This window comes from Mytilus californianus, unplaced genomic scaffold (assembly GCF_021869535.1).
Source record: "Mytilus californianus isolate M0D057914Y unplaced genomic scaffold, xbMytCali1.0.p SCAF_11, whole genome shotgun sequence".
NCBI lineage: Eukaryota > Metazoa > Mollusca > Bivalvia > Mytilida > Mytilidae > Mytilus > Mytilus californianus.
Genome location: NW_026262593.1, coordinates 61081911 through 61105910, shown reverse-complemented (window position 1 = coordinate 61105910; position 24000 = coordinate 61081911). Strand labels below are relative to the sequence as shown.

General features: G+C 32.4%; 1 long non-coding RNA gene across 1 annotated transcript; it reads right to left on the bottom strand.

Moving 5' to 3' along the window:
* Window positions 1-10607: 10607 nt before the first annotated feature.
* On the bottom strand, window positions 10608-23578 carry LOC127720460 (uncharacterized). The gene is made up of 3 exons (XR_007990805.1): window positions 23486-23578; window positions 14341-14544; window positions 10608-11001 (listed from the first exon to the last, which is right to left on the bottom strand). It is a non-coding gene; the product is annotated as an uncharacterized LOC127720460 (long non-coding RNA).
* Between the last annotated feature and the right edge of the window lie 422 nt (window positions 23579-24000).

The following is a 24000-nucleotide window of genomic DNA, read 5'->3' as shown; positions in this document are numbered from 1 at the left end:
GACTAAAAGAGAAGCGACGGATACCAAAAGGATATTCAAATTCATTAGTCGGCGACAAATTGACAACGCCGTGGCAAAACCGAAAAAAGAGGAGAAACTACAATAACAGTATACTGTACTAAATACTAAAATTAGCATTTCGTTACATTGCGTAACATTTTATTACATTTCGTAACATTTCTTTACATTTCGTTACATTTTGTTACATTTCGTTAAATCTCATTACATTTGGCTAAAATATTTCCGTCTAAAAACAACTTCAGGAAGATAAAACATAAACTCTTCGACTAGCTATTAGCTTCATATATATATATATTAAGATTAGCTGTTTCGATTGAATTTTTGAAACAAATGGTATGCACTCTAAGATTTTTAATTGAAACAGAATATAAATACAAATTTAAATAATCGTAACAGTTTCAACTGACCGTATAACAAGATACTACGGCAGCCACACAGAGCTCTGACAGCCACACTAGGTTAATTACACTCCAAAATGTGATGAGGGTATGGATGGTCCTTCATTTCTGTATTAGATACTACGGCAGCCACACTAAGTTAGTTGTATTCCAAATTGTGATGGTCCTTCATTTCTGTATTCTTCAATTGTTTAGCCCATTATTCTCTTTTTGTTATTTTTTTTGGTCCATGTTTTTCTATATTTTAAGTGTTTTAACCTACACATGTATAGATACATTATTTACCCATGAATTCCCATTTACGATAGATTTAGGTGGAGTGCACGTGGTACTTGACCTATCAAGTGACGAAAATACAAGTACTTATATCACTTAATGTAACAATTATACGCTGATGTATTTCCTTGTGTAAGAAGATAACTTTTCTTTTGTGTTACTTTTATGGCCTTGCGATCTTTAAACTTCATTATTTACAAAAACCAGTGTATTGAACCATACGTACGAATCTAATCAAGTGGTGTCTTAACTTATATAAACAAACAACAATAATAGTACTAATTATAATAATGATTATAATACCACCGTCACCACCACAACACAAATATTCAAATACTGAATTAGACTTATCATTGGGTTTGTACTTATATGATCAACACGACGGGTGCCACGTGTAGAGTAGGGTCTGTTTACCTTTCCAAAGAACCTGATATGACCCCCAGTTTTTGGTGGGGCTTGTGTTGCTCAGTCTTTGGTTTTCTACGTTGTGTGTTTGTGTTAACAGGTGTTTGTCTATTGGGCTTTTTCTTTTCTTTTTAGCCATGGCGTTGCCAGTTTATTTTCGACTTATTAGTTTGAATGTCCATTTGGTATTTTTCGCCTCTTTTTAACTAAATATTATTTCTATGTATTATCTAACAAATATAGAATAACGTGTTGGCTATGTTCTGGATGGTTTGGTTGACACTTCGGTTTAGGGATGAATAGCTATGACCTAGCTGTATTCAAATCTGAAAATGTTCATCCTAAATATATGAACCTATAGTTGCTAACCTTCTAGGTCATTTTGGTGGTGAGTTGTCTCTTTGACACTTATATCATATCTTCTTATCTTATACTAAAGGGGAAAACATAGCAAAATAAAAATATATCAAAAAGAAAGAAGATATTTAATATTTGACGTAAATATAATTGATAAGAAGAATACTTTAAAAACTATCAACAAGCATTGGTATGTCAACTTATGTTTTTATTTCTATAATTGATAACATAATGAAATTCAAATTTTAATGTAAAATATTTCAATGTTGGTTACATGATAGGACAAATAGTCCCAGTTACGTGTTAGTACTAAATAAACAGTATGGAGATGTAAACTTGGATGGTGAGTTGTCTCATTGGCACTCATACCACATCTTCTTATATCTAGTAAAAAGCAAATGGTTTCGAGTCATGCATTATAGGTGTCGGGGCCTTTTAAAGCTGCCTTTAGGTATGGTTTTTGCTCATCGTTAAAGGCCGTACGGTGACCTATAGTTGCCGAAATCCGCTTCATTTAGGCTCTGTTGGATAGTTGTTTCATTGGCAGTCCTTCGCATCTTCTTATTTCATAGTACTATTTTCAAAACGTTTTTATCATACACGGCCAATAGTTTGGGAAGCGACGAATATAAAACATTTTTGTGATTTTAAAAGTCGAACGAAGAGAATAAAAGCGATAAGGTATTTTTCAGGAATCGGGGATTTTTTTTCTTTTAACATTGATTATTTGACTATGAATAAAACGATATTCCTACAATCTCTCCCTCTCTATCTCTCTTCGCGATCTGTTTAATCATTTTTTATTATAACCGACGGCGCGAGACCCTCATGGGTAGCGAATACCTTTAACACCCCCTAGCTGTTTGGTTTATTATTATTATCAACTTTCACCCAATTTCCGAAAACGTCGCATGCACATCATATAATAGTTAACCGAACGCATTCCAAACGTTTATCAGCAATGTATATAATTTTATTTAATTTTCGTATAAAGTTTAAGTGTTTTGTGGGATAAAAATGTATTATCACTGCCAAAGGGTATCTGAAATATATTAGATGGTAAATGTAAATTGCACAGCAAACTAACGACATACTTTTTGTTTATTGTTCAAGACCGTATGATGATAAAAACTAGATAGTGAGCAATACGAAGGTTTGGCGCTGGCAAATAAATTTAACCCCGCCACATGTGTGTCATATTTGCTTTTCGTAAATTTCTTTGTAATAAACTTGTTCGTTTATTCAATTGAATTGTTTTACACTTTTTATGTCGTGGGCTTTTATAGCCGACTATATGGTATGTTTTTTTTTTAATTGTCGGAAGACTTATAGTTGCCTATAATTGCTCATAGAAGATGTGGTATGAGTGCCAATGAGACAACTCTTCATCCAAGTCACAATTTGCATATTCACTTCATTTGTACTTTGGTGGATAGTGGTCTCATTGGCAATAATACCACGTCTCCTTATTTTTATGTTGATAAAGATGTGGTTGAGTTAAACCAGTTAACTAAATTACGTTCAATGTAGATACCCCAAAGACGACTTATGAGTTTGAATGTTGCTTTGATATTTTTCCCTTTTCATTGTGTATCTGTTTTGTGTTTGAATTTTTGTATGTTATAAATTATACATAGTTTTAATTAGCACCAATTTCTCCGTGTTTATCCCATCCTGTGTCAGACTCCCAAGAAGCGTAGCAGTCAACATTATGGTATTTGAGGTTAAAAATGTCATTTAATCAATGTTTCAATATAGACTAAACAAATACTTAAAAGTTACTAGAACAAAATAAAACAAAACAATTAATGTTTGAGCACGACAGCTATTTCCACCGGCTATCTGAGGTCCATTACAAAAATCTGTTTCACACACAGTGACACAAGCTACTCTCTTTGAAAAGGCGTCGTAGATACACGATGTGTGGTTACGTGCAGGGTCTAAATCTAAAAACTTCGGGTCATAAAATGAATAGTTGTTAGCACTGTTGTGACAATCCCGAATATATGCATGGAGTTTTCCTGAAATTAGAAGGTAATCAATGTGGAAGCAGACTACAGATTACGATTAAAATAGGACATTTATAGTACCAATACTCAAGAAGCTCTCATTTGCAGTTGCTGACAAACAAAATTTCTTATATTTATCAATATCACAATCTAGATTTGGTGTTAAAGGGTCTCTGGTGGAGAGTTGTATTATTGTCAATTATATCACATCGTCTTATTTTTGTATTGAGCATAACATACAGATTAATTAATATCACAATCTGACATAGCTTGGTCGTTGAAGGTCGCAGGGTGACCTATAGTTGCTAATTACTACAGCATTTGGTCTCTGGTGGAGATTTGACTCATTTTCAATTATACCATTATTACCTTATTATTTTTTTTTTATTATTGAGCATATACATTGCAATACACGAACAATATAATAAATATGTTTGTAGCAATTCCACAATGAAAATATTGTACTTTTGAATCATTGTACTTTTACTACCAGCTTACAAAAAAATAATTAATATATAACCGAGAAAACAATTCCATAAAATAAGATAAATTGAGACTTACCGGCCACTTATCTAAACCCTTGTTTAGATTAATGACAATCAATATGGAAGGAGACAACAGAAAGAACATGAGCACACGGGTAACCTTGGCACTATGAAACTCAAGAAAATTTGCATTGTAGTTGCTGAGAAAATGCCACAAAAATTTCTAATATGCTTATATGTGCATCAATGTAAAAAAAAGACTTAGTAAACTTTTGATTGGTGTGTTAACCGTTGCAATGCCTTAAAAATTACATAGTATACTATCGAATTTTCCTTTTTGTACTTTTTTTAACCAATCTCTTGTTGAATATGAACTAAGTAAATACACTACCTTGTTCTTCTGTTCTCTCAATGACACACCTATCATAGTAAATACACTACCTTGTTCTTCTATCCTCTCAATGACACACCTATCATAGTAAATACACTACCTTGTTCTTCTATCCTCTCAATGACACACCTACCATAGTAAACACACTACCTTGTTCTTCTATCCTCTCAATGACACACCTATCATAGTAAATACACTACCTTGTTCTTCTATCCTCCCAATGACACACCTATCATAGTAAACACACTACCTTGTTCTTCTATCCTCTCAATGACACACCTATCATAGTAAATACTTTACCTTGTTCTTCTATCCTCTTAATGACACACCTATCATAGTAAATACACTACCTTGTTCTTCTATCCTCTCAATGACACACCTATCATAGTAAATACACTACCTTGTTCTTCTATCCTCTCAATGACACACCTACCATAGTAAACACACTACCTTGTTCTTCTATCCTCTCAATGACACACCTATCATAGTAAATACACTACCTTGTTCTTCTATCCTCCCAATGACACACCTATCATAGTAAATACACTACCTTGTTCTTCTATCCTCTTAATGACACACCTATCATAGTAAATACACTACCTTGTTCTTCTATTCTCTCAATGACACACCTATCATAGTACACACACTACCTTGTTCTTCTATTCTCTCAATGACACACCTATCATATTCTGATTTCTGGCAATTCTTTAGATATTGGTACTTTTTCGTCTTTGTGCCATCAGATATGTTCGGAACTGATTTCGTTGAGTTTGTAGTATTGAACTCGATGTACTCTGCTTCCATGGCAGCTGTGTCTGTTATACAGGAACCAGTGGCAGAACTATCACCACATTGGTAGCACCATAATGTATCTAAAATAGATTAGTATGATTCAAAATATAAATTAATGTATCATATACGTTTTATTTCTTTTTACATTAGTAAATAATTGTTTTCAACTCACCAAATGCAAGTATCGTGAGCTTGGTTTTCATTTACTGCACGAATATTTATTAAGACGGTTCAATCTTCTTAAAAGACTAAAAATAATCGTTGATGTAACTGGGGGAGGGGGCTTTTTATTGGGGGCAGTTTGGAATGATTGTTTTTTTTTTTTTTTTAAATTGTATTTCGTTTATGGATTGATTGATTGATTTTACTTGTGTAATCTTTACTTTTTGTTTTTCTTTCTCGAAATTATTTCAAATAAACTCGGAACAGATATTTCTTTTGTCTTTTTTTACGGGAGTTTTGCATAAATATGAACATACTTAATCCACTGTTTGCTTGTTATGTATTTACAAAAGCCAATTGACTGACTGTTCTTTCTTTTCTAGCATTTCGTAACACAAACATGTCAACCAATTTTATAAGGGTTATTCTTCTTTGGTAGGTATTTAGAATCAACAGATTTTACTGGAAAATTATAAATAATTTGGTAGAGTTGTAGAAAAGGACACATTTTTACTTCAATGAGGAGGAATTGTAGCAAAAAAGGTTATCATTTCCACTCAGGAGATAAAGTTAAAAAAAAAGAAGGACCAAGTAACCTAAATATGTTTCAGCCCAAGGTTAAATAATAAAAGTCCGTAATCGTAACTCAAACTCCCAGTACTCAATCGAGTTTCTGACAACATTATAAAAATAAATATGTATATATAAAGATAAGGAGAGTATGCTTACTAAACTTTAAATATAAAGATAAGTAGATGTGGTATGATTGGCAATCAGACTGTGCTAAATGTACTAAATATTGGGACGATCCAAAATTGTATCAAGTTTGATACTTTTGTTTTGTTTGTCTAAAAATGATAAAAACTACAATTTATAACCACAAACCGATATATACTTAAAATTTGGTCCCTTCCTCAGAGGTCCTCAACACAAAATACAGAACAAATACCAACCTCTATAAAAGGAATACACACACTCACACACACTCGTTCAGCGGAAGAATAGGGTCATGTTAAACAAACAAACAAATGATGTCGTCTTCAATAGACATGAATTATAGTATAATATCTAGCTAGGCTATACATTAGTGGGCTGATCATTATGATCATCGCTCTTAGATACTTGGTCTCACTTATTTATGAACAAATGTTTTGGTAATATATATAAAGAGGAATAACAGAGAAAAAAAACTGGACAGTAAAACAGACCACGTTAATCATCAACATCCGGCTAAAAATTAGTCAACCAAAGACAAGAAACATCATTTAACACATGAGGGTCTGAAAACAAGGGGGGGGGTACTTCATTTCTCTATTCTTAATTTTGTTATACCATTTTTCTCTATTCTTTAAATTATTCCAGACGTCGAGAACCTAAAATGTAACTATCTCGAGAAAAACAATATCGTTACTTTCTGTTAAAAAAGCTGAACATAGTACATGCATATGTTAAACAAACCTGAATAGTAAACGAATCCTATAAACATAAGAGAAAATATCCACAACCGACAAAAAACCACCATTGTTTTCCTTCCTTCTAGATTAAGGAATGGATGATCGATTTAAACAATAATAAACCACAGAGATATCCTTGTTTGAATAAAGATATCGACTGTTTACCTTTTATTTCACTTGTCAGTTTATTACATGTATATATTGAATTTTCGAGTGGTTAAATATTTTAATAAAAGTTTTATAAGATAAATGTGTCTCTTCCCTTGTATGCTCATTCTTTATAAGACATTTTGACAAACTTGTGATTTGAAGTACATAGCAGTACATGTACATTTTATCTATTGATATGCATGCACATGTAAATAAAATTATCGGTGCATTATACATTATCTTTAACTTCCCCAAATATGTACGCTTTAAAGTGGTACCTAACACTACAGGGAGATAACTCTGTAAAAATCAGCTAAACGTTTTAATTACGTTGTATTGCTAAGGAAATATTACGCTTCTCAATGATCAAAATTAGTGTTTGTCAAACTGCTATATAACCAACGAAATTTTTCTGATAAAGTGGTTGGTTCAAATTCTTTGAAATTTTTATATTTTTGTCAAAGGGTCAAAGTAAACATTATGTCAAAATTTTATGAAAATTAAACGAGCCAAATTAATTTTAGTCAAGGTGTTGGGTACCACCTTAAGACTATTAAGACGGTTTTAATTGTAATGTTTGTTTTCTCCTTGATATTTTTTTTTCATTTTTAATGTTATTTTTACACCAATTACTATCAAGAGACGCATTGAAAAGTTATGAAATTTCAAAGGCCATTTAAAATCAATAATATCACAGTTTAAATATAAAAAGAAGATGTGGTATAATTTCCAATTAGACAATGTTCACATGAAGTGGATGTTAAAAAACCTAACCTTAAATTTAAAGAAGTAAAACAAATGTAATAATAAAAACTAACAGTATACAGCTCTCTCACAATTAAAAAAATATGAACGACATTCTATCGAATGCTTTTAAAAGACCTTATTTGTTACGAAATTTGTTTCTGTAATAAGTTTGCTAATAACGCAGATATAAACTTTAAATGGGACCGAGAAATAGATTGATTGATTGATTGTTGGTGTTTTAACGCCACGTTTAAGCGTCACATTTGGGCTATTTCTTGGCCGCCAGATTTTATTTGTTGAGGAAGCCGGAGTGCCCGGGGAAAACCACCGACCTTCGATAGGAAAACTGACAATCCTAGTCAATTAAGATTGGATTCGAGTGCACCCGCAGGCGGGGTTCGAACTCACAATCGCAGTGTTGACTGGCTAGTAATTACAGTAGTAGAACTACTTAGACCACTTGGCCAACGAGGCCCCTCCGAAAAATAGAAGAAAAAAAAAACAAACAGGGTCATGTCAAGCAAGCAAACAAATGACGTCGTCTTCAATAAAGTTGTCGCGGTCTATACGAAATCCAAGTTAAAGCTAAGCTTTTAAGGTGGTACCTAACACTACAGGGAGATAACTCTGTAAAAATCAACTAAACGTTTTAATCACGTTGTATTGTTAAGGAAATATTAAGCTTCTCAATGATCAAAATTAGTGTTTGTCAAACTGCTATATAACCAGTGAAATTTTTCTGATAAAGTGGTTGGTTCAAATTATTTGAAATTTTTATATTTTTGTCAATGGGTCAAAGTAAACATTTTGTCAAAATTTTAGGAAAATTAAACGAGCCAAATTAATATTAGTCAAGGTGTTGGGTACCACCTTAAATAGTGTTTGTAACAGAGGTGTTGACTTAATCATCACATTCATATTATGTATGTGCCTTTCCCAAGTCAGGAGCATGTAATTCAGTTGTTGTCGTTTGTTTGTTCAGTGTTTTGTATATATATTAATCTAGCCGTTAGTTTTCTCGTTCGAATTGTTTTACATTTGTCAATTCGAAGCTTTTTATACATTTTGTTTGTAGCTAACTATGCTTTATGAGTTTTTCTCAATGCTGAAGGCCGTACGGTGACATATAGTTGTAAACTTCTATGTCATTTTGTCTCTGGTGGAGAGTTGTCTCATTGACAATTATACTACATCTTCTAATATTGATGGCCCCGCCGCAGTGGGAAGATGGCATTAGTTGTTACTCATGTTAGTTCGTACGTTCGTTCATTTGTACGTCCAAAATTAGCGTCGTTCTCTAACTTAAGTTTGTCTCAACCAACTGTTATGAAACTTATACACAATGCTTGTTACCAAAAAAACAGATCAAGTTCTAATTTTGTTGCGTCATTTTTATCGTTATTTTTACTGTCTTGAGAGTTATGTCCCTTTATATCGTTAGATGCAAGACGGGGTATTGTCCGTATCGCATGTACAATTTCTCCATTTATTATATATATAAAAATTATTCCTTTTTCCACTTTTTAAATGGATAGCTTTTGACTAAAAATATATCAAAAAGTATTGTTCCACGATATATATGAAATTATTGACAAAAATCTAAATTGAACTATATTTGATAATTTTTCCTGTTTCCGGAAAATCGTGAAACACATCTTAGTTTATGACTCAAAGTAGTAATTTCTGGTTTTGAAATTTTGTCAGTTTCCGTACACAATCTTCTTTGTTATCTTTAAATAGAATAAATTTGATCCTGTTATCATTATAAAATCTCAGGTTTTACTTTTTAAAATACTAATTCCGGTCTTCTTTTCCTCGAATGTGACTTACCGAATTTCACTTATCACATGTTTTGTACATATATGAGCATAACGACGGGCGCCACGTGTTGAGCAGAATCTGCTTAACATTCCGGAGCACTCAGGTGTTTGTGTTAGTGTTGCTCAGTCTAACAGTGTCCGTTATTGTAAAGAAGCGATCATTTTTTGACAACTTTTCGCAAAGAAAAAATCTTTTTCAAATAAAATATTGAGTACTCTCTCTACTTGTCTGAATCCGCAACTGTCTTATTTCTCACTCTTTGTTATTATATTATTTTATTTGTTATTAAAAATAATCATGTCATCAAATACTATTTAAATGGGTCTGGGTGGGTTTCAAGAATAAACAAATTGCAAAAAAAGCAGAATAAAGGACTAAAAAATATAGAAAATAGGGCGGCTAAGGCAAATAAATAAATAATGGAGAATAATGGGGTGCTAAAATATGCGGACAAGAGAATAAAAAGTTAGAGAGTAAAGAAATGAAGGACCCCAATCCAGACTTCTATTTTACACGAGGAATCGGTTGATCAATTACGAACAATTCTAAAAACTTGTTCAATATCATCAGGAAAAAATAAATATATACAACAGTTACTATACTTTCATTAATTGTGATTAATTGCCAAAGTTTAACATAAAACTTCTAAAAGATCTGTCTATCTCCCCAGTTTTACATGAAAAGCAAGCACTTTATGCACATAAAAAAGTCTATTTTAAACCTTGCTATGCGGTATGGGATTGGTTCATTGTTCAAGGCCGTACGGTGAGTATTATAGTCTCTAACATTGTACATCATCTGGTCTCGGGATAAGAGTTATCTCATTGGGAATCCTACCACATGTTATTTTTATGTAACATAATCTGTGTCGTTTTCTGAATGAAATAAGAAGACGATAAACTCTTCTCAAAACACATCAAAACCCCATCCCAACACACACACACACACTACTATTAAAATCCAGAATAAAACACAGAAAGAAAAAGGGATACCCATTAGTGGTTCGTGTTGCTCAGCCTTTCCCTTTGTTGTCTGGTGTATGTATTTTGACTAATTTACAAACAGCCCAAATTTACTTATTTTTATATTTAAGAGGATGATTCACTAACGGTGTCTTCTTACAAGTTCAGACTTATACACATCTTTCAAAGGTAAATGGTATTAGGTAGATAAAGCAATGCATAAAAATCTTTAGCCTTGACCAAAAATAATGCGTTATTTGCGTTTAAAAAAACATTGAGATTTAATTTGAGAAGAAAAAACAACGTTACGAGATTTGTTTGAAAATCACTACAACACCACATAACACATTCAGCCATGTTTTTATCTGTAGTATTGATCCTCCATCAATCTGAGGTCCATTACAAAAGTCTGTATCGCAGATTGTAACGCATACCAATGTCTTGTTTGATCACTTTGCATAGATACACGTGGTGTGATTGAGACTAGGTTCAAGGTCATTAAACCTCGGATCTTGAATCGAGTAGCTCCTGTCGGTATTGTGACAGTCTCGTATTTATGCAAGCGTTTTTCCTGTAATATGATACTAATGAAAATATACCACATAAATATAACGTATCATTTGGTCGAAGATGAAGAAACAATTACTAATACAAAGACAGAAGCTATCTTCAAAGCGGTAGGAGACGATTCGAACTTGTTAATAATACTACTAAAAATTCTGTTTGGGATTCAATTTGTATCCATCTGATGAGATAATAGATATAAGCAGATGTGGTATGAGTGCCAATGAGACAACTCTCCATACAAAATTGCCTTTTTCAACTGATTTTTAGCTATCACTTTGCGTCCGTCGTCGTCCGTCCGGTGTAAACTATTTCAAACCACTTCTCCTCTGAAACTACTGAACCAATTCCAACCAAACTTAAGCTGAATGATCCTAATGGTATCTAGAAGAGGTTTGTGTTTTATTTTCTGTTTCGTCAAAAACACGGGCGCTATGGCTACATTGGGGGTAAAATGCAATTTTTGGTTTATATCTCAAACACTTAAGCATTTTAAGCAAATCTATGTTAGGTCAAGTTCTATCAGCCATGAAATTTTCAGATGAATCTAACAACCGATTGTTGGGTTGCTGCCACTAAATTGGTAATTTTAAGGAAATTTTGCAGTTTTTGGTTATTATCTTGCATATTATTAATGATAAAGATAAACTGTAAACTGCAAAAATGTTCAGCAAAGTAAGGTCTACAAATTAGTTTTATATGACCAAAATTGTCAATTGACCCCTTAAGGAGTTATTGCCCTTTAAAGAAATTTTACACAATTTGTTCATCATGTTTGCTTACTTTCAAAAATCTTCTTCTTTATAACTACTAGATCAATTTCACCCAAGCTTAGACTGAATGATTTTCAGGGTATCTAGTATAAAGTTTGTGTTTAACCACTATGGCTAAAATAAAACATAGGGGTAAAATGCATTTTTGTTTTGCTTTTGAAGTAAATATGACCGATACAAAGAAGCTTTAAATGGCATTTTTAAGGACACATCACTGTTCATTAAAAAGCAAAAATAATCATTGATGAAAGATTTAAGCAAAAATTTACAGGTGAGCGATTCAGGCTCTTGAGAGCTTCTTGTTAAAGTTCGTTCTTAGTTGTACTGTTGCACCACTGTCCCAGGTAAGGGGATGGTTGGGATCCCGCTAACATGTTTAACTCCTCCACATTCTGTATATATGTGCCTGTCCCAAGTCAGGAGCCTGTAATTCAGTGGTTGTCGTTTGTTGCTGTGTTACATCTTTGTTTCTCGTTCATTTTTTGTACATTAATAAGGCCGTTAGTTTTCTCGTTTGAATTGTATTACATTTGTGATTTCGGGGCTTTTTATAGCTGACTATGCGGTATGGGATTTGCTCATTGTTGAAGGCCGTACGGTGACCTATAGCTGTTCATTTCTGTGTCATTTTGTCTCTTGTGGAGAGTTGTCTCATTGGCAAACATACCACTTCTTCTTTTTTATAAGAAATGCGTTTGGGTAAGATGTTCAAACCTGTTCAGTGGCTTGATACATGTACAGGCATGATATACTCATTAATTATGTAGAATGTTTTGATAAATTTAAGTACTGAAACAAGTCTTATCGAATTAAATTAAATTATATTGTATGATGAGACTTCAAAACAACATTTTAGGATTGTTCTTCTTAAGTGGCAATATGCAACAACCTTCCGTATTTACCCTTGTCCATTTCCTGTAGAAGCCATAATTTCCAAATTAGTGCGGTTTATCATATCGTTGAATAATTGAGTGGTCGTCATATTGGTAGCTGAACTGTTCTGTATTGTGCGTTTTAAAGCTAACAACATACGGTCTAGGTAAATTGGAATGTTTGTCTGTATGAAAAACTGATTTTGTGCATGTACCAAGTCGAGTTATTAACACTATGAGCTGTTGTTTGTCTTTGTTTTGTAAGTCGGTTTTTTGTCATGGCAGAGTTGGTGAAGTCTGTAAAACTGTCCAGTATTGTTTTGTGTTTTCTGTGATCTTTTTAATTTATTATCGTGCATACCCATTTTGGACACATACCGGTATTAAAACTCAACCAGTCTATCTTTTTTGTGTTTTATTTGTACTAGAACACACCCGCGAAATCGCGGGTATTTAGAGCTTGGTTGAAAGTATGTAAACTGTTGTAGGAAGAATTTTTGTAAAAGATTTTGTCTGGAGAATTTCAGAAAAGGTATCAAACTGAGTCATAGGCACTTGGAGACAGGACAATTATTTTAAGCCCTCTCCCTTTGTTCCAAAGTCCGTTACTTTTTTTCTCTCTGTTAAATTCCATGATTTTCGCGTTTCTGTATCTATGAACATACATATAATATAAATAAAGTGTATTTGCTATTAACTATCAATTCCAAGTTTCTTCTCCTTGGCGATCACTGCTATATTATATAGAGAGTCTCTATATATTATAGGATTATAATCATAGTATACATGCAGAATAACGCGAAAATAATTGTCCTGTCCCCGAGTAATTATGAAAATTATGTTTAAAGAGGGGAGTAAAGGGGGGGGGGTGGTATCTGCACGGAAGAACGCGAAAAAAAAATTGCCATTTCACGATGAGCGAACAATTAAAAATGTCTTGCACGTTGATCTTTTTATCGATTTCAAGAAATACGGTGAATAACGAACCTTTTTCACGGCTGCACGTGAAATAAAAAGTGGCAAAACACGTTGCACGAAAATAACCCTTTACCCCCCCTCTTTTAAAGTTTAAAATCGGAAGTCTTGGGTATGACTTAAAAGTCGGTCTGATGACGAAAACAATATCCGGACGCCTTTTTTCTTCGTTTTTCTCCCAAAATAACCCAAACTTAGTAATCATAAGAATGGATGACAAATGCGACTATGCATGGTACCTATAGGACACAGAGGCATGATGATTAATTTATTGGGGAAGGAAAAGAAGCGACACACAAAATGAGGTCTTATCGTTTAATAGTATAGCTGTATGTTCGATTTGGATATTTAAGGCAGTGATGTTGTATGTCTGTGATGTTTGTTTACACTGCTGTATCCCACTTATTGTCAATTGAACCTTTTATGTCTGTTTGTGTTTCTCATCCATTGTTGTCAAAATAACAGAAATAATAAACAACTGCCATACAAATGGGAAGTATAGCTTTTATAACCTCCCCCCCCCCCCCCCCCCCCCCCCCCAAAAAAAAAATATTTACCCCACTATTTTCTACTACAAATGCTTATACTAAGTCAGGAATAGGACAGTTGTTTTTCATTCGTTCCGTCATCTGAATTTATGGACCTCCTCTTTTTAATTTACCTTGTAGTTCGGTATTTTTGTTATACTTTATTAAACGTTAGAGAGTCTATCATGATATATCTCACCCTGTTCTTCAATTCTTTCTATGATACAGATTTTACTGGTTTTTGAACAATCCTTTAAATATTTATATGGTACTTTGTCCTTATCCGGATCCGGCTCTTTTAGAGAAGTATTCCGTCTGTAGTACTCTGCTTCCATGCCGGCTGTGTCTGTTACACACGGTCCTCCGATTGAACTATCACCGCATTGGTAACACCATAACGCATCTGGATATACAAAAATTATTTAGATTTTCTTTTAATATTCAGCACACTTAGTTTTGTTTTGTAATACACTAGGCCGGTTTTTTTTCTAATTTGAATCGTGTCAATTTTTTCATATTGGAGCCTTTTAAAGCCGACAAAACTTTTTTTTTCTCATTGTTGAAGGCCCTACGATTGCCTATAATTGATAACACCCACTTAATTTAAATGTTGGTTGAAATTCGTCTCATTTGCATTCATACCATCTTCCTATTTAATATTTATCTAGGTGGCCAGTTGTGGTAGAAACGGGAGTACAGGGAGAGAACCTTCGGCAACAAAACTGGCCGTCCTGGTCATTTGTGACCTGAGTAAAAAGCACCTGTCACGGCTGACCTTCGGCAATAAAACTGGCCGTCCTCGTCATTTGTGACCTGAGTCAAAAGCACCTGTCACGGCTGACCTTCGGCAATAAAACTGGCCGTCCTGGTCATTTGTGACCTGAGTCAAAAGTACCTGTCACGAACGGGGATTCAGCTAACCGCCTATAAGTGTTACCAGGCTAGTGACAATGTAGATCAACGGCTTATACCACTTGGCCTCATATGTAAAAAAAGACGACCATTAACGATGTTTCATACCTGGGACAGAAACATAAATATCTCACTAAGTTGAACCAACTTTTTGAGATATTTTAATAGCTCGATATTCGATGGGTTTTTCAAGCGAAACGAGTTTCTCAGTTACAATCAAATTGAAGGGCAAACGACATCTTCGAGTTTGAAAGACCATTGATAATCTGTTGATCACTTTTTTGAGGATGTTAATTTGACTTAAATTCTCCCTCGCCATGCTCGTCCGAATTTAGAACATTTCTTTACTAAAATCCTTGGTATAATGAATAAAACAAAACTCTAGGTATAGGTTTAGTTGCTCGCAGTAACTTTTCTCTTTTCTAGCAAGCAATGTTTAATAACATTATAAACCAACATATTATAACAACAATATTCAAAGTACAACCACAATTGTCCAATACATTTAAATGGACTGAAATCAAACTTGATATTGTAATCATACATTAGTATGCGACAATAAACTGCAAACTGACTGTCGTAGTTACTGTGAGCACTTTCGATGAAATGACACCTACAAATTTTCTTTATATAATATAACGGAACCCCACCTTTTAAACCGCCAAAGTATTTCACGTGCATATATTACCCATATATATTTATAACCAGAAACAAGAACCCGTTATACAACTACTCTCACTAACCAGTTTTGAACTTATAAATAGTATAACTATAACACAGGGAAAACCCCAAGTCTCAACGAAAAGAAATTTAAATTGGCACGTGCGCTTATAATTTGTAACGCTATATTGTGTATCTTTCTTTTTGTCTTTTTTTGTGCTAATTTTCTATATCATGTTACTCGCTTGGTACCCTCTTTGACTAGTGAATTATCTACAGCTAGCATTTTGTGTTCGTTACTCCAAAAAAAAAACACCAAAAAAAATGTTGATGAACCTTTCGTTGAGATTGTAGCTGAGAAACACCCTTTCGTTTGGAAAAAAACATCGATAATCTATAAATCTCAAGCGTTTTATAAAAAAATCTCAGAAAAAGATCAAAAGAATACTACACAAAATAGTGATAACAACCGTCATTCTATTAAAATAAACAATCTATGTAAAATGGATAACAAGAAAGGTTTAAATAAAGGAGAAGTTACGATATAATGCATCAGTCAAATGATATCTTTCTGATGCTAACAGATGTTAGTGTCAGTATTTAAGTATATATAGTAAAGGTTTCAAACTTCATGTTTTTAATGCGAAAATGCACATATGCCCAAAAAAGTTATGAAAATGGTAAAAAATAGCCAACAAATATTTTCAATAAGATATCCTAATTTAGCAACTACAAAGATTATGATGAGGCTGAACTATTTATTGACTATCGCTGCTGATTTTTTTCCATAAACTTGTTTCAAAATGACACTTGTTTTGTCTTCATTCGAGTAACTCAATTTCATCCTGTTTCAAAGGTCAAGTGACACTACAAATGACATTTCTGTACTATTGAGGGTGAAATAAAGTTTTTTTTTCATACCTTCACATTTAATATAAAGCATGTCCTGTTTTGTTACCAGTTATTTAGTTTGATTTTAGATTTACGTTTGTAAAAAATGATTTTTGTTGGTTTACAAAAAATAACAGTTGTTGTCAAAGGTGTTTTGTGCTTGTTAACACGATTTTATTTTGTTTACAATGAGATGTTTGTAAACAGTGATTTTTGTTGTTGTTCAAGTTTTGAAGGGATTTTGCTTTGAAAGCTGGGAATCGAGATTTTTTACAATGATATTTGTTTGTTGAGCGAGATGATTTTTTGTACAGTAAATCATGGTTTGTTTACAAATAAGTAAAGGTAATGACGGAATTGATTTGATTGATTGATGTTTGCTTAAGGCTAGTGGCAAAACTCTCATAAATGTTAAAACGAGAACAAATTAAGAATAGATACATTCTACTAATTACGCTCCTCGGCTCTTCGAGGATATAACTATAGCATTCATTTCCCGATGGTCAACGAGGCATCTCATTTAAAAGAGGTCAAAATCCTTGACGTATGGGTATGACGTAGCTATACCTAGCTATAAATACTGCGGCTATTACCTGTGCCAATCATATTATTTTTCGAGCAGCGAGGTGTCTAACTCGTTAAATCTGACACGACGTCCAGAATTTTAAGATTTTGTAAAACTGAGAACGTTGTTCCAGTAAAAAAATGTTTTATAAGCATTAGTTATCTTGAGAACTTTATATCCAAGTTCGTTAATACAACGTATTTTATCGTTGTTCTATTTTCTAAACCTTGTTCTAAAAATACACGTGTACTGTGGTGTGTAACACACAGGTGCTTATCACGTAATCAATGGTGGACCGAATGTGTTCTCTTTTAAATAATTTTGACATTTTTTCGTCTAAATAAATTGATACATTATCGTAGCTATTTTAACACGAATGAATCTCTATACGGAAGTGTTGAGTAGAATATTTTTCTTGATTTTCAAGGTAAGTGCAAAATGTACGAAGGTGTACTCGTATATTCTTGCTATAATGTACCCACGTAGTGACGTACAATTTATAAAAAATATAGCAAATATATTTGAGATTTTATTATCACAAAATGTTGTGATTATAATACATTTCTTATTCCAATATAAGAAACTGTAATGTAGTGCATTGGAATATGCTAGACTTCTTGTCGATATATAGACAATAATAGTGCATTGACTTGACATATCAACGATATAAGGATGAGGCTTAGAAACGGGGAAATGCGAGGCTCTGCCGAGCTTTTTCCCCGTTTCGGGCCGAATCCTTATATCGTTGATATGTCAAGTCAATGCACTATTATTGTCTTTATACTGCAATCTAAAAAAAAAACATTTTTAATTGTTGCTTAATGTGTTAATGTTATTATTTGATTTTAATATTGGGAAACTTCCCCCTTTTATAAAAAGGCCTCATATCATGCAGGCGGAGAAATATACAACACAATGAAATGTACATTACCTGTTGAAACCCGCAATCGATGGTGAACGAATTTGTTTGAGAATGAACTAAAATATCAACAATAAGCATAAAACATAATGATTTATAGTTTGCAAACCAAAAATATTAACAAGTGAAATATGTTTTTTTTCTAAAAATTGCAAAAGAAATAAGTTTGAGTCGTTGTATACATTGGATACAAGAACAGGTTGAATAGGTCGTATGAATAATTAATTATAATTTCGGCAATTTCTATTTAAATATTCATGAGGAAAAGTGATATCAGGTCAGTGACTGTATATGACATAGAAATATACGGTCAACGCATTTTGACTGCTCAAATAGAACGAGTGCAGTATAAACACCTGTATGTGTGTGTTACTATAAATACACAAGGTTAGTGATAATACGGAAGGCATTATGTGCCACTTCCAATCTAAGGTATCTGAAAACCTTTGCTATAGATATGTTATATCAAATAATGATCAAATAGCTAATTTTTAAAATCTTATTTGTCTAAAGCAATTAATGAGCCTAGAGACTTTTATAAGTCCTTGGTGTGTCATAAATGTGACAGCAGTTTCGAATGAACTTACAATATTGTTGAAACTGTCAAGAATATGTGTATCTGTAATACACAAAGCCATTTAAGGCTTCAAAATAAGCTCTTAGTGAGAAATAAACTGTGTTACAGTTGAAACATTTACAGAAATAATATTATGTGATTGATATTTAATATCTGAATATTGAGAGGCCAGTGGAATATCACGGCAAACTTGACCAGAAATAGGTCGAAGTCGGAACATTAGCAAGTTCCTTGTAGAGCATTTAACATGCCACTAACAAACAATCTATTAAGTAGAAACATACTGTTGAAAATAATAGTAAAACAATTATTATTGTTTGAAGAAATCTACAACAATGCAGTTTTAAAATGCAAACTTTTGTTGCATAATTCTGCACATGAAGTTAATCTCATGTCTTTACTATGATTAAGATAAACAAACAATATCCTGCAAGATTTTATATCTTTATCTTGGCAAAAAAATAAAGCAGAGGAGCATTGCTCATTGTGAACTTTAGTTCTTTGCCTTTGAAAAAGAAAAAGTACAATATGATAATAATGTTGTAAATTGTGAGAAGTATGTTGCCAACATATCAAAAATCACTAGTTGATATAAAAAAAGAAAGATCAAAGGATCTTCTGAAAAATTTATATGACTGACATGCATTAGTCAGATGTAAATTCCTTTTTTCATGGATACTTTTTATGATGTTGACAAGTATAACATGCATAATGTTTCCAACCATGCAAGGGCTGTATAGTCAGTCAAGGTCGTTAAAAACTTCCTTATATATGCATAGTGTGGAAGGAAATAAAAATAATTTCCATTGGATGGTTTTATCTTTGCCTTGAAATTCATCAATGTAGATTTTAGATAATGAATTAAATTATTTGACACTTGTAAAATGATACATTCATGTACATTTATTACCATGTTTTTATAAAAGATATCCTCACATAGTGGAAATAAGACAATAGAGTGTTTCAGTCTTATATCTTGGATTGTTATAACATTAATTATGAATATAACAAACAAAGCCTTAGAACATGTAGAATAGATAAACAGTTACTCTTTTCCGAAGAAATAGTTCAAAGTTATTGTTCTCATTAATCAGAACACAATTGTAGATCCTGATCTTGCTGTCTACAAGGTATCAGTAATAGTAAACAACTTTTTACTGTAAAATATAGTTTGAGATACAGCTATAAAAATTATTTAGATTCTGCCAAGAAAGGAAGATTCTTTTCCAAAAGTTCCTATTTTGACTTGCAGAAAATATTGTACAAATGTGCTTATTTTATTAAGACAAATTGTGCTTTACAATCTCAGTAATGATACTAGATTTGATAAGCTATAATATATTTATTAGATTGCAAGTGGTAGCAGCAATGAATGTTGAAGAACTATACAAATGAAAACAGGAAGATTTTTCTCTCAACATGCAAATTTTGCTTTGATGTTGGACATGAAATATCTGACTTATTTTCCTTTTAAAAAGGAATATTATAATGTACATTGGATATGTGCATCACTAATCGTTATGTGACTAAGTGTTGCCTTGTTATAGGCTAAGTCATATCTCTGTAAACAATTGTATACAAGTGTTTAGGGGACTAATCCCCTACACATTTTTCATGTCAGATAGCAAATACTGAAGAAAGTAGTATTACATGAATTTATGTAGAATTTATAAAGTTTCTATAATGATAATCAAATGATTATATTGTATCTATGCATCTGTATTATGGAAATCCATGATGGAAATTAAAATAGAAAATGGTGATCTTTCTAGACTCCATGAACTTGAAATAGAATTGCTATATTGATGCTTTTGTATCATCAGTTAATAAGAATTGACATATTCATAGTATGAAATATATATATATATATATTTTTATGCTCCATCGAGAAATGCATCTTTGAAAAGTATTCTATAAACCATTAGAATTTGCAAAACAAATTGCAAACTTATATTTGTACATGTAAGATGTATCATAAGAATATTGTACAGGAGCAGTTCAAGTCTTGACTGATATAGGTTAATATACAGTAATAGTTATATTCCTTTTTAATATCCAACATGTGTATGGATATCAGGATGGGTGAAGGTCATTTTCAAATGTGACAGTTTACAATGAAGTATAAACTTTGTAACCCTTCTCCAGTTCTTTTTTAAGAAAATTATCAGATTAGCAGATGAGTGTTCACAGAACAGTATTACTTAAATCTTAGGATTTTAAAACATGCTGGATCAAGTTTTAATTCTGGATATATTGATCTATATTAATTCTTATAACATAAGATATTAAATAGCTATACTGTTTTTTGTATAATTTGTTTATACGTAATGAAATATCATAACGATGATACTTTTGAGATGATTTACTTCAGAATGTTACATTAGATGCAGTATGTATATGTCTACTAGACCTAGTCTATATGAAGTGTTGGACTTTAAGATTCAATTTATTATCAATACTGTTTGATATATATATACTATTCATATACTACATACTCATTGTCATAAACAGACATGGAATGTAAATTTACTGAACCAGACACCAAATACTATATTGTAGTTGGTATATTCCAGATACAAATGAATAAGAAGAAATTTGTAAATATAATCACTTTATTAAGTGTCCTGAATAAGATCTACAGTAGAGGCTGATCATCTTTGACATCTACATGTAGCTTTAAATAAGTCAACCTTTAATTAACAGGTGACCTTAGTGTGACAGTAATTTTGATTGCTAAGTTATGTTAAAGTTATGAATATTAACACTTTTTGAAACTTTCGTTGCTTACTTGAGCTTTTGAATCAATTTTTCTGTTCTTACAATATTAAGGACAGACTGAATTGCAAATGTCATGTAAAGAGATAATACTTGTAGAACTTCCAGTGACAGTTTTTTGCTTGTAAATATACTAGATATTTTACCATGGATTAATATTAGATTATTCAGATATACATGATATTGAAAACTTCAGAAGGCTAATGAAAATCTGTATCTGGCAGTGTTTACATTGTTACTTAAACTACTGTCTCCTGAATTTGTCTTCAAATTCTTGTTTTTTTTCATATACATCTGAACTACAGAGAGTGTCATGTTAGAAGTGTACAAAAAAGAAGGGCTAAATAATTAAAAAACTTTCAAATATTTAAGAAAAGTGTTGCCGAATAATATGTCAGTAGATATTTAGATATACAATTAATGGTTTGTAAGCAAGTATCAGGCAAATGTTGTTTTTTTTTTGAAAATTCAAAACTTGTTATATAGATATTGGAAGATGTGGTATGAGTGTCATGCTCTTTATATAGTTAAGAGAATTTGTCCTGAATGTCTAGAATAAGTTATTATTCTTGAAAATAGTGAAATTCAGACTACAAAATATATTGAGAGAAATAGATATTTTGTTGTATATTTATTTTCAAAATTGAATGTTTTTGAAACTATTTATTTTTTATACCTATTGGTATTGGTATACACTATTGGTACTTTACCTTAATATTTAGATTATATTTATTATCAAGTCAGAAAGATTAGTTAGATTGACTACTATCTGAGTCTCCAGTTTATTCTGGACTGATTCAGCAAATTCTGATTTGCTCTTTGTTAGTTGTTCAGGGAACTACTTGTTTGTGCCAACACTTTGAATATGCTATAGTTACATCCTCGAAGAGCCGAGGAGCGTAATTAGTAGAATGGACTCTCATCCAAGTATAACTTGGAGTATGAAGGATGAGAGTCATTCTAGTAATGGAGCCTGAGGCTCAAGAGGATGTAACAATTTACCCACCCAGTTTGGAGGGTACTGTTTGCCCATCCCAATTGTTTTAGTTGCACAAACAAACTTTGAATCATGATTGGCACAGGTTATAGCCGCAGTATTTATAGCTAGGTATAGCTACGTCATACCCATAAGTCAAGGATTTTGACCTCTTTTAAATGAGATGCCTCGTTGTACATCGGAAAATGAATGCTATAGTTACATCCTCTTGAGCCTCAAGCTCCATTACTAGAATGACTCTCATCCTTCATATTCCAAGTTATACTTGGATTAGAGTCCAATAGGTAGGTAATGTAATAGATTCCGTCCGAGATGAAGATAATAGGACAGTTCGACTGCCTCTGAAAAAAGGATATACAACATAGGGACATAGTGTGCCTTTTAACAGACTACTGACGTACCCCTCAAAATGTTGCAAGGATTATCAACGCGATGAGAGCGTGCCACACTCTATACAGGAGGCACAGGGTTTCACGTCGACATTCTGACTGAAGGTGGCCGTAATTGATTTGCCTACTATATAGATTAATTTGGAATTCGGAGATCATAATGATTGTTGTCGGCTTTATGTTTTGAACGTATATTACATCAATACTCAAGATGAAAGAGAGCTAGTTGCAAAGGTCAAATTGCTTAATGATGAGTAGGAAGGACCAATAGGTCAAATGTTAGTAACAAAACAAAAAAAAAAATCCTAATGAAATCCTTGGTCAATAGTTTGTCGGTAAAAACAATATTTGAATCATTTAATGTCTAAATTACGTTTGTGCTGTTGGTCTAAAAACGCTATCCTCTCAAATTCAGGGCCAATTTACTTTTCTTACGTTCCAAACCAATTTTTAAGAGAAATAAATAAGCAGAAAACTGTACCTACTCAGCCTTTTTAACTTACAAAATTGACTACGTCATGAATAAAACAACTTTAACAGAAACATTGTTACATTGTTTTATATATATTTTTACATAATTTGAAATATTTATATAAATACCCCAACCCCAATATTTTAGAAAAAGTATTATGAAAAATAACTTGTAAATATCTACAAACCTGAATATAATATAAGTCCCAAACAAGCTACACAAACAATCCAAGCTCTGATTAAGCACACCATACATGTACTAATAAATACTTTCTTTTCGACACAACTATATTATGTTTGTGTTATAAGACAATCATATTGTATTGTTTTCTTCCTTGTTATATCTTATATATATATAAATATATTACCGTATATTTCATCACTTAATTCACTGGTAAAATTTATTTTATCATTTCTATATGAAAAAAAGGATACATCTTTCCTCCGATCTGCCAATTTCTTGGAAAAATTGACATCAGCGATGATGACCATAAACTACATCTTCAATTTTGATTCTATTCTATATTGTATACCCAATAAACACTATACAAAGGATTATGACAAAAATTAAAAACAGACAACAGAATCAAGCAATCGGAATATTTAGTGCATAGTGTAATATGTCAAAATTTAAGTTACCGCTTTAACAAGAGGCTTTTATACTAAATTCATACTGAACGAAATCGAATTTAACAATTGAGCA